Source organism: Schistocerca nitens, chromosome 4 (genome assembly GCF_023898315.1).
Source record: "Schistocerca nitens isolate TAMUIC-IGC-003100 chromosome 4, iqSchNite1.1, whole genome shotgun sequence".
Taxonomy (NCBI): Eukaryota; Metazoa; Arthropoda; class Insecta; order Orthoptera; family Acrididae; genus Schistocerca; species Schistocerca nitens.
In genome coordinates, this window is record NC_064617.1 from 215,775,698 (window position 1) to 215,787,803 (window position 12,106).

Here is a 12,106-nt window from a genome sequence, read left to right on the forward strand (position 1 = left end):
AGTTTTTAAATGTCAATTACGAGTTTTCGTTTTATAATGATATAAAATTTTAAAACGAAAACTCGTAATTGACATTTAAAAACTCGGGTAGCAGTTTACTCCCCTGAATTACTACGTTTTGTGCAGAGGTTCGGGCGGGCCTCACGCACCGGCGGGATAATATCAATACGCACAGATGGCTATTAAGGCCCCAGAAATACATTTTATGCTTTTAAAAATACCTTTAATCAGGTCCCCTAAAAGCGATGGTTCACCTACCATGAACGATACAGGTGGAATTAAATTTATTTTGTGACATTGTTATAAGAAATGAAGGCTACAACTATTCCACTGAGACCGACTTAAAAATAATCATCAACTCCTTCTGTTCCATATATTGATTTATAATTAATAACTGTTAGCGAATGTACCTTAAAGAAACTATTTTTAAAATTTTTATTGTCAACCTGAATATGTTCATTCTTATTATCTTTAAGCCAGAGTGATAATTAGCAAACTGTTCATGGTCACCATGTACTAACAAATCGTTCCTGCGTATCCTCTAACTGACGCTTTCTACACTATTCAGGTAAAACAAGTTAATATGATATACAAATCATGTCACTAACAAACTAACTGAATAACTTACAGATTTTTTTGGTGTATAAGAAATGAGAAACCTTGATGAACAACACATGAAGTGTGTGGCGAACACTCAGTACACTTGAATATGAATGGAGACAACAGGAACCTCTTACATTCACTGACAAGGTACCTGGGTCACAAGCTCAAGATGGGCATGAGAAGTGATGCTAAGACAGATTGTGAAACTTGAAAACAGAAAACCAAAGCTTTGCATTTCCGTCTTATGTTGATTGCAGGGAACTTGAATTTGATGTGAGAAACTCCAGTCATACCGCCACTTAGAAACAAATACCGTGTCACCTCGTGCTCTGACGAAATAGTTGTCTGATGGAACGGGTAAACTGCAATTATCCTCTGTCAGAGAAAATAATGGCCAAGTGAGAGCGCGTTGCACCGATAGTACAGTGACGACCTCTGAGACTAGTGTCCCTTCGAAAGGAAGGGGACACGTTCCCTAAGTGACATACTATCAATTATAATACCCAGCGGGGCTCCAGATATTATGGCGGAGGATGCAAGTAATCTGTCTGACATTCACACCCCTCCTACACAGCGTGGTCAAAAACAGCCGATTATGTTGAAGATTGATAATCACCAAAAAAATTTCGATACGTTGCGCTGTTTTGGAGTTAATTACCTTTGAAGTTAACCAAACAGGAAGATCTGCTTGCAAATTCAAGTACCCCGCTAAATGCAATTAATGTTAGCTGTTCTCATAGTGTAGGCGATGGCGCGTGAGACAGCTCAGCCTTTTACTAGGATTGGATCCTTACTACCGTCCGTGCCTAGTTTTTGTGTCACTCTCTTGTACGGCTGTGGGAAGTAAAAGAAAAAAAATGTTTGGCGACACCGTCTGTGGTGGGCCGCTGAATTTTCGAGCGCAACGATGTGATTTGCTAACTTCACTGGTAATTAACTGGATTCTTTTCTTAACGAGTATTTCTCATCACAGCCTACGCTCCAACGTCCTTACAAGCTTTCCATACTGTTTCTGACCACAATGTGCACTGAAGCATCATCAAAGAAACTGGTATATGCATGCGTATCAAAATACACAAATATGTAAAGAGAATACGGCGCTGAGGTCGGCAACTGCTATATGAGACAACTAGTGTCTGGCGCAGTTGTTAGATCGGCTACTGCTGCTACAATGGCAGGTTATCAAGATTTAAATGAGTTTAAACGTGGTGCTATAGTCGGCGCACGAGCGACGGGACAGAGCATCTCCGAGGTAGCGATGAAGTGCTGATTTTCCCGTACGACCATTTCAGGTGTGAATATCAGGAATCCGGTAAAACATCTAATCTCCGACAACACAGTGGCCAGAAAAAGATCCTGCAAGAACGCGACCGACGACGACTGAAGAGAATCGTTCAACGTGACAGAAGTGCAATCCCTCCGCAGATTACAATGCAGGGACATCAACAAGTGTCACCGTGCGACACATTCAACGAAACATCATCGATGTAGGCTCACGGAGCCGAAGGCCCACTCTTGTATCCTTAATGACTGCATGATACAAACCTTTACGGCCTTGCCAGAGCCGGTCAGCACCGACTTTGAACTGTTGATGACTGGAAACATGTTGCCTAATCTGACAAGTCTCGTTTCAAATTGTGTCGAGTGGATGGACGTGTACGGGTATGGAGACAACCACATGAATCCGGAGACTCTGCATATCATCAGGGGACTGTTCAAGCTGGTGGAGGCCCTTTAGTGGTGAGGAGCGTATGCAGCTGGAGTGATATGGGACCGCTGATACGTCTATATACGACAGGTGACACGTACGTAAGCATCGTGTCTGTTCACCCGCATCCAGTCATGTCCATTGTCCATTCGGGCTTGGGCAATTCCAACAGGCAATGCGACACCCCACACGTCCACAATTGCTACAGAGTGGCTCCAAGAACACTCTTTTGAGTTTAAACACTTCCGTTGGCCAAACATGATCATTATTGATCTGGGATGCCTTGCAACGTGCTGTTCAGATGAGTTCTCCACCCCCTCGTAGTATTAGCGATTTATGGACAGCGCTGCAGAATTCATGGTGTCAGTTCCCTCCAGCACTACTTCAGACATTAGACGAGTCCTTGCCACTTCATGTTGAGGCACTTCTGCGTGCTCGCGGGAGTCCTAAACGATATTAGGCAGGTCTACAAGTTTCTTTGGCTCTTCAGTGAATATACAGGTCAATCCCAAAAGTCGTCAGGCGCGTTTTCTGTGGTATTTTGGCAGCTATTTGTAATTTAACATTTGAATTCTGTAGTAAACCTAAACAAATACTGCTCCTTACGTGTTTCCAGCGACACTCATTGTTACCGGAAATCGTCGGTTTGTTTTCTGTTACAAGCCGAGCTCGATGGGTTCGCGTCGATGTCGTACTTCCCACCCGGGGTGGTATTCACGTCGTCGGAATTGTTGACCTTCCGTTCGTCGGGAGAACCATCGGTTCTGTCTTGACTGATACTTTTTTACCGGAAATCGTCGGTTTGTTTTCTGTTACAAGCCGAGCTCGATGGGTTCGCGTCGATGTCGTACTTCCCACCCGGGGTGGTATTCGCGTCGTCGGAATTGTTGACCTTCCGTTCGTCGGGAGAACCATCGGTTCTGTCTTGACTGATAATTTTTTACCGGAAATCGTCGGTTTGTTTTCTGTTACAAGCCGAGTTCGATGGGTTCGCGTCGATGTAGTACTTCCCACCCGGGGTGGTATTCGCGTCGTCGGAATTGTTGACCTTCCGTTCGTCGGGAGAAACATCGGTTCTGTCTTGACTGATATTTTTTTACCGGAAATCGTCGGTTTGTTTTCTGTTACAAGCCGAGCTCGATGGGTTCGCGTCGATGTCGTACTTCCCACCCGGGGTGGTATTCGCGTCGTCGGAATTGTTGACCTTCCGTTCGTCGGGAGAACCATCGGTTCTGTCTTGACTGATAATTTTTTACCGGAAATCGTCGGTTTGTTTTCTGTTACAAGCCGAGTTCGATGGGTTCGCGTCGATGTAGTACTTCCCACCCGGGGTGGTATTCGCGTCGTCGGAATTGTTGACCTTCCGTTCGTCGGGAGAACCATCGGTTCTGTCTTGACTGATACTTTTTTACCGGAAATCGTCGGTTTGTTTTCTGTTACAAGCCGAGCTCGATGGGTTCGCGTCGATGTAGTACTTCCCACCCGGGGTGGTATTCGCGTCGTCGGAATTGTTGACCTTCCGTTCATCGGGAGAACCATCGGTTCTGTCTTGACTGATATTTTTTTACCGGAAATCGTCGGTTTGTTTTCTGTTACAAGCCGAGCTCGATGGGTTCGCATCGATGTCGTACTTCCCACCCGGGGTGGTATTCGCGTCGTCGGAATTGTTGACCTTCCGTTCATCGGGAGAACCATCGGTTCTGTCTTGACTGATATTTTTTGCCCGTTCGTCGGGCCTGTCGGCACTTGGAAGACTTGTCTGGGATACGCCCTCCGATAGGACATTTGACCAAAGTTTATGACAGTTGTAGAGGTGCGAGGCAGTTTTTGGATGCCCCTCTGTTTTCATTGGACTTTGGGGCCGTCCCGACCGCACCGCCCAGGTTGCTCCAGAAAATTGTGATGCCGGCCGCGGTGGCCGAGCGGTTCTAGTCGCTTCAGTCCGGAACCACTCGGCTGCTACGGTCGCAGGTTCGAATACTGCCTCGGTCATGGATGTGTGTGATGTCCTTAGGTTAGTTAGATTTAAGTAGTTCTAAGTCTAGGGGACTGATGACCTCAGATGTTAAGTTCCATAGTGCTTAGAGCTATTTGAACCATTTTGAAAATTGTGATTATTTTAAGGGTGTAGGAGCAGCCGATCGAAATTCAAATTGACAGAGCGCGGAGGGTCAGCCTCATTAATTTACATGTGTACAGTTGCAACGGTTCCTACGTCAGGTTGCGTCTAACAGTAAACAGCGCTTTGCCTTGTGGGAGTAATTTTTCAGCTCCGCGAATTAGAATAGTGTGGAAAAGCAACTTACATTGTTGGTGGATAATTCACAGTTGGCGCAAAATACGTATGTACTCGGCACCTTTTCTGTTTTTTGCTTCCAGACGATTGAAGAAGTGCGTTTAGTGTCTCAGTCCGTTCCTAGTGCTGTCATACGCTCCATTGTTTGAGAATACCTTGGGCTGGGCAAAAAATTTCGAAGCATACATTTCTCTTAAGCCCTTGGTGGTACCTAAATTTTGTCGCCCCTGCTCCCTTTCCTTTCCCATGCACGAGAAGGTATATCCCGAGTTGCAGCGTTGGTAGGATCAGGGCGTCGTTTCCTGTATTCCTTCCAGTCAGTTGGCCGTCTCTTTGGTGATGATTGAAAGACCTAACGGTGCCACGGTGCTTTGCGGCGATTTTAAACAGGGAGTCAGTGTGCAGTGTGTTGCGGATTCATAATCAATTTCGCTGCCGGCTGAGCTGGCAAAATTGTCGGAGGACCAGTATTTTTCACACATCGACTTGCGCGATGCCTACTTTCAATTGCCGTTGCACGCAGCCTCTTGTTCTTTCTTGGTCCTTAACAACCCCTTTCGCCTTTGCTGCTTTAATTGCTAGCTTTCCGGAATCTCTTCTGTGCCGGAATTCAGCAGTATTTGGAGCACTTGATTCAGGAAAATTTCTTTTGCGTCAATTATCTCGAGGACATCTGGGTAACAGACAGAGAGGAGCACTTACGAAATGTCAGTTGGTTTTCCAACGCCTTCCGGAGAATGGCCACGTTGTAAGCTAGAAAAGTGCAATTTCTTTCAACAAAGATGTATTTTGTGGGACATGTGCTCATCGAAGATTGCTTTGCTCCGACAAACGACCTCATCATAGTCACTGTTAACCTGCCGGCGCCCAAGTACCTGACGGCAACTACAGTCGTTTTTGGGTAGGTGTTCGTATTATCTGTGGTTTATTCCTTGGTCTGCTCATATCTTGCATCCTCTTAACTGGCTTGGCCATAAAGGTTTTAAGTTTGCCTGGTCTGCGGATTGTCAACGGGCTTTTCAGTCTCTCAAGTAGTTTTTGTGCTCTACTTCTTGTCTGACTTCTTTTACGCTGCGTAAACGTTTAACCATCCCCTGTAACGCGTCCCAGTATGGCATTAGCTGACTCATCGGAACCCAGAAGACACTGAACAACCTGCTGTGTAAGCATCAAAGGCGCTTTCCTCTCTCCAATTATTCACAGGTGAATAATTTTCAAGGTTACGGAGTTTCATGTTTCCTTGTATGGGGCAAAGTACATCCTCATCGTCGACCACAAGCTGCTAGTTTCCTTATTTGGCCCTCGTTCCAAGCTACCCACCAATTTCAGCCGTAGGCTCTCTTTCTCAGTAACTAATTTAATGAAGTTCGTTACTGTTCCACCACCAAGCTTGCAATTGCTGGTGGGAGCCAATCCAGAATTTGATTGGCAGAAGGCTTGCGTTAGATCGTGCCTTGCTGGAAACTCTGTAGGATTGTCTAATCGCGGCATGTGAATTGGTGACTACCAAGGCCGTTGACCCGCATTTCCAGAAAATCGCTTCAGTAGTCAAGATGGGTTCGCCAGAGCACATTTCTTCAGGTACAGAACAGGCATAGCACTCATATGTGGTTGACTCAACACTGTCCAGAGGTTCCTCATGCTGGTCACGGAGGACCAGTGCTGTCGGGTGGTTGACCCCCAGCAATGCAGCCTCGTATACTCCAGTGCTGTATACATTGCAGTGGGGTACGACTCGAACGATGGCACTGGCGCAATGTCCCATCCACTTGCTGGTGATCGACTGTGACATGGAACATCTGGTGTGGGCCTGTTGTGCTAGTACACAGAACCAGGCTGCCGTGCTGCACCACTTTTCTCCTTGGCCGGTATCACAGTATGTTTAGGACAGCGTGCACGTCAGTTTTGAGGCTCCATTGTTGGGCAGCTGCTGGTGGTCAACACATTGTCCGATTTCACGTACCTAGCCAAGCTGCCCTCCATATCGTCGACTGCCACTGTACGTGTGTTGTCTGTTATTTTTGCCATCGAGGGATCCCCCAGCCCCCCCCCCCTCCCCCAATAAGAGTAGGGAAGGTCTGTTGCAGGAGTTTGACGGCTATTGCATTTGCAGTTGTATCCATCGTCTGACTACCACCTGTTTCACCCAACTAATAACTTAAAGTTGTTCATGCATAATTTCCAGACCCAGATGAAGAAGTCAGTGTTGCCTCTTCCCAAGATGACACAATGTTGAGATTTATCGCTATGTACCAAGCGGCACCAATCATGCAATTCGGCGGAACCTTTGCATAGTCTCCAGCCATGGGGTCTCCAGGATTTGCTGCACTCTGAGTGACTCACCGTAGACCACTGTGGCCTGCCATCCTCCTGTGGCTCCTGTTCCGGCCAGGTCCTTAGGCCATCAGCAGGGTTGGCTGCAGGACGTCATGGAGGGGGCCAAAAACGATCGGCAGTTGTTTGTTTTGAATGTCAGGAAGGAACACCTGACTACAACCTGATAGGATGTCACCACCATGATCTTTTGATCATGACATCGTGCTGGGAGTGAGCCACTAGATAAAGTAGCGTGATTCTGATTCCCCGTTGCGACCCCTGCTGTGTCCTCCCATTGCCTGCAGCTATATATATATATATATATATATATATATATATATATATATATATATATATATATAGTCATACCCGCTGATGGAGGCTGTGTGTTGTGGCAGTGTGTCGGACAGGCAACGCTTACACAGTTACTATGGACCTCGGCTTGCTCATCGTGTCGGCTGTTGTCGTCAGGTGCTCAGGCGACAGTCACCTGTGGCAGTCCCATGCTGAGTCATACGTGTCCACATTACGAGATTTTGGATTATCTGATTCCCATAGATAGAAACACACAGTGACATTCCGTTTCCACTCAAGGACTTTTGTTCCTCGGTTATTATAGTGCCACCAATACATTTGGGATGTGATAAAACGTGGCGTCAGAGCTCATTGCCCCCTCCCTGGAACATACGGAAATTAGATGACTTGAGCGTTCAGGTTTGATGCCAACTGCCTCGACCGACTTACAAAGACCTCGTCACTTCCATGCCACGATGGGTCTTCTCTGTTATCCGCGGCATAGATGAACATACCGGCTATTATTTGTTATTTTATACATTTTGTTCAAAATGTTTCAAAAGGCTCTGAGCACTATGGGACTTAACTTCTGAGGTCATCAGTCCCCTAGAACTTAGAACTACTTAAACCTAACTAAGGACATCACACACATCCATGCCCGAGGCAGGATTCGAACTTGCGACGTAGCGGTCGCGCGGTTCCAAACTGTAGCACCTAGAACCGCTCGGCCACTCCGGCCGGCATACATTTTGTCCTGTGTATTAATGTGATGGACATTTCTAAGATGAAGTATCCAGGATTTGCGTTGAAAATGTTGCTTACTGGGGTGACGTTGATGTAATTTTGTAGTACATGATTTCCAGGTCTGAAGATGTGTATTCAGGCGCGTGACGTGAGCCCTTTGTTCGTTTCACGTCTTTTCGATGATTATTAACTATTTTTCGTTGAGACATCTGCGTATATCAGTCGCTTTTCATTTTACTTTCTCGTTCACTAAATGGTGTTATGGGAACATGGAAGTGTATGGAAGAAATTCTCTGTTTTTGTGGTTATGTGGTGTTGTATGACCACGTGGCCCATGGAGGCATATGTGACTACTATTCGCGAACTTTCGTGCCTATTTTTTGAATAATTAGTGAAACTGATTTCAAATCTCTCATGAATTTCTTTCCTCCTCAAGTCCTCTCTGAACCTTGCGACTTTTGCGTTCGTGCTCGTCGTCCGCAGCTCCTGGCCTAGTGGCTAGCGTTTCTGCCTCTGGATCGAGGGTTCCCGGGTTCGATTCCCGGCCGGTTTGCGTATTTTCTCTGCTCGGGGACAGAGTGTTTGTGTTGTCCTCATCATCGTCATCATCCGTGACAGTAGCTAGATTGGACTGTGTAAATATTGGACTGCGTAAAAATTGGGACTTCGTATGGGCGCCGATGACCGGGCAGTTGGGCACCTCACAAACCAAACATCATCATCAGCAGTATGTGCTCGTCTAGTGTTTGTTAGCTCTAGTGGCCGGTGCGAGCACAGTTAATGGCCACCGTTCTGCCTCCAGCAGAATTAATAACAACATGAACTGTCAGCAGGCAGATAATGTCTTCTTCACATGCAATTTTTCAGCAAAACAGATAGCTCTGAGCTGAATACATGTAGTTACTGCGTATTTTGGTTCATGCTTCTTGTCTTTAGGCATTGGGCAGTACAAAGCGCAGCCACAGGTATACTCAAAGACTAAAAGAAGACGTCCCTCTAAAGAATTATTCGAATTGGATGGATATCGTTAAATCTGATGAACGTGCGGAGACAAACAAATGATTACAATTTTAGAAAAAAAATGATTATTTATTCAACAGAAAGAGCTTCACAAATACAGAAAGTCAATAACGCGCTGATATTTGGGCCTAATGCACGTAATTATTTGGTTCAGTATTGATTGATAGAGTTGTTGCATGTGAGGGATATCGCGGCAAATTCTGTCCAACTGGCGCATTAGAACATCAAAATCGCGTGGTGGCTGGAGTTCCCTCCTCACACTGCTCTAAACATTCTCAGTTGGGGAGGGATCTGGAGACCTTGCTGACAAAGGCAGGGTTTACCAAGCACGAAGACATGTCTGTTGATGTTGGTGATGTCTCGGAGACCGATGGGATGCTAACCTGAATGTCACTCGCCATACGGCCCGACAATTACTGCTGATGATCTGGTGTGCCACATAATTTCATAACAGGGCCCCTTTGTCATCCGCAAAACTTTTGCAGTTCAGCGGTACGTTGTCAATGTTCTACACTCCGTTTTGTTCCCCTTCAACACAAGCCATCCTGGGCTTACATTTATAGCAAGATAATGCCCGCATGCACACTGCGAAAGTTTAAACTGCTTCTCTTCGTGCTTACCGAACCCTACCTTGGCCGACGAGTTTATCACCCTTTCCAGAATTGGAAGTGTTTGAAGCAGTATGCCGGTCGGAGTGGCCAAGGGGTTCTAGTCGCTACAGCCTGGAACCGCGCGACCGCTACGGTAGCAGGTTCGAATCCTGCCTCGGGTTTGGTTGTGTGTGATGTCCTTAGGTTAGTTAGGTTTAAGTAATTCTAAGTTCTAGGGGACTGATGACCTCAGCAGTTAAGTCCAATAGTGTTCAGAGCTAATTGACATTTTTTTAAACAGTATGAACAGTGCCCTCCAGCCAACTAGGGATTTTCACCATCTAACGCACCAGATGGACAGAATTTTGCAGGGTATCTCTCAGGAAGACATCCAACAACACTGTCAGTCGTGACTATTTAGACTTTCCCGCCGTATTAGTGCATCAAATTCTCGTCGGGTTTCCAGCCGGATCAAACTGTCATCTGAATACAATATTTCAGCGGTCCACCTGGCCGCCATCATCAGGTGAGAAAAGCGATAACTGATTCCACTCGCAAATAACTGCACCTTTATATGCACCGCAAGTACAACAGCACATGCGCTAAATACAGTGCGCGCGTAGTAATCATTCCTGCTGCCCCCTGGTGCAAAAGTAGTTGCAGCGCCTCCAGTGGTGAATACTGTTAAGAACAATATATCGTTACAAATGATTATTTGTAGCCGGCCGATTCATAAGCTGTTTTTTTTTATGTCTGATAAAACAGAATTCCATGTTTTACTTAACTGGTATCCATTATCACGATTAATGATATTATCTGCTAGTCTGATTTCGACAGAATCTTTTAAAACACAATTCCAGTACCGCGAAGCATTTGCAACTGCTTGCGTCTCATTGTATAGCATCCTGTGTCCCTCTGTAAGGCAATGCTCAGCCACCGCAGATTTATCTGGTTGTAATAATCGCGTATGGCGATGATGTTCAATACACCTGTAGTTGACGGTACGAATAGTTTGGCCAACGTAAATTTTCCCGCGCTCACACGGTATTTTGTAAACGCCAGACTCCCTCAAACCTACATCATCTTTAACAGAGCCAAGAAGTGCTCGAATCTTACCTGATGGACGAAAAACACATCTGATCTCATATTTCTTCAAAAGTCTACCTATCTTGTGGGACACATTCTCAACATACGGAAGAAAAGCCACAGACCTAAAGGTGTCTTCAGAAGGTTCAGGTGGAGGTCCAAACCCAAAAGCTCGTCGAATTTGTCGGTCCGTATAGCCGTTATTATTGATCACGTCCTTAAGATGTTGAAGCTCTTGTGGTAAATTCTCAGCATCCTAGACAGCGTATGCGCGTTTAACCAAGGTCCGAACGACTCTTGTACGTTGAAAAGGTGGATGGCAACTGGTAGCATATAAATACCTGTCGGTATGAGTCGGTTTGCTGTAAACACTGTGTCCAAGAGTTCCGTCTTCTTTTCTGTAAAATAGAACATCCAAAAAAGGTAACTTTCCCTCCTTTCCATTTTCCATCGTGAATTTGATTTTCGTAAGAAGACAATGAAAATTGTCCAATAACCGGTGCAAAGAGTCTGTTCCATGTAGCCAAACAAGACACATATCGTCAACATATCTCAGAAAATACGAAGGCTTCATAAAAGATGTTTTCAGGGCCATATCCTCAAAGTCTTCCATTAAAAGATTAGCGACGATGGGGGACAGTATTCACCACCGGAGGCGCTGCAACTCTTTTTGCGCCATGGGGCAGCAGGAAAGATTAGCACGCGCCCCACTTTATCTACCACATGCGCTGTTGTACTTCCGATGCATATGAAGGTGCAGTCATTTGCGAGTGGAATCAGTTATCGGCGAGAGCAACGTAGCTTTTCTCACCTGATGATGGCGGCCACGTGGACCGCTGAAATATTGTATTCAGATGACAGTTTGATGCGGCTGGAAACCGGACAAGAATTTGAAACACTGTCAATGCCTGTCAAGCCTAATAGCTACTTCCACAAGGGACAGAGGTGGACAACGACGTTACTGCCTTGCTGCATTTGTGAGGCTCGTCCTCTTGAACAAATGATCCATTTTTCTGAATCCGTAATCATTCGTTTGTCTGTACATGCACATCACACCCACAGATTCCCGTCCCATTAGGATAATTCTTTCACTGTGCGTCTTTCCTCTTTTATTTTGCTTGGAATGTACACTGCATGCGTCTTTCCCACAAGAAGAGACGTAGTAACACGTAGGTTGTATTAGAATAGTTGAAGATCTTGGTTGCCCTTTACATATTCCGTTGCGTTATGAAAGTATATTTGCTACATAATATTTCATTAAAGTAATTAGATTGGGATGTTTCCCATTTTTGGGTCAAATTTTACACAATATGTAAATTTTTTAATGTCATTCATGTTATTGTTGTGGTCTTCATTACAGAGACTGGTTTGATGCAGCTCTCCTTTTGGTCTTCAGTACAGAGACTGGTTTGATGCAGCTCTCCATGCTACTCTATCGTGTGAAAGCCT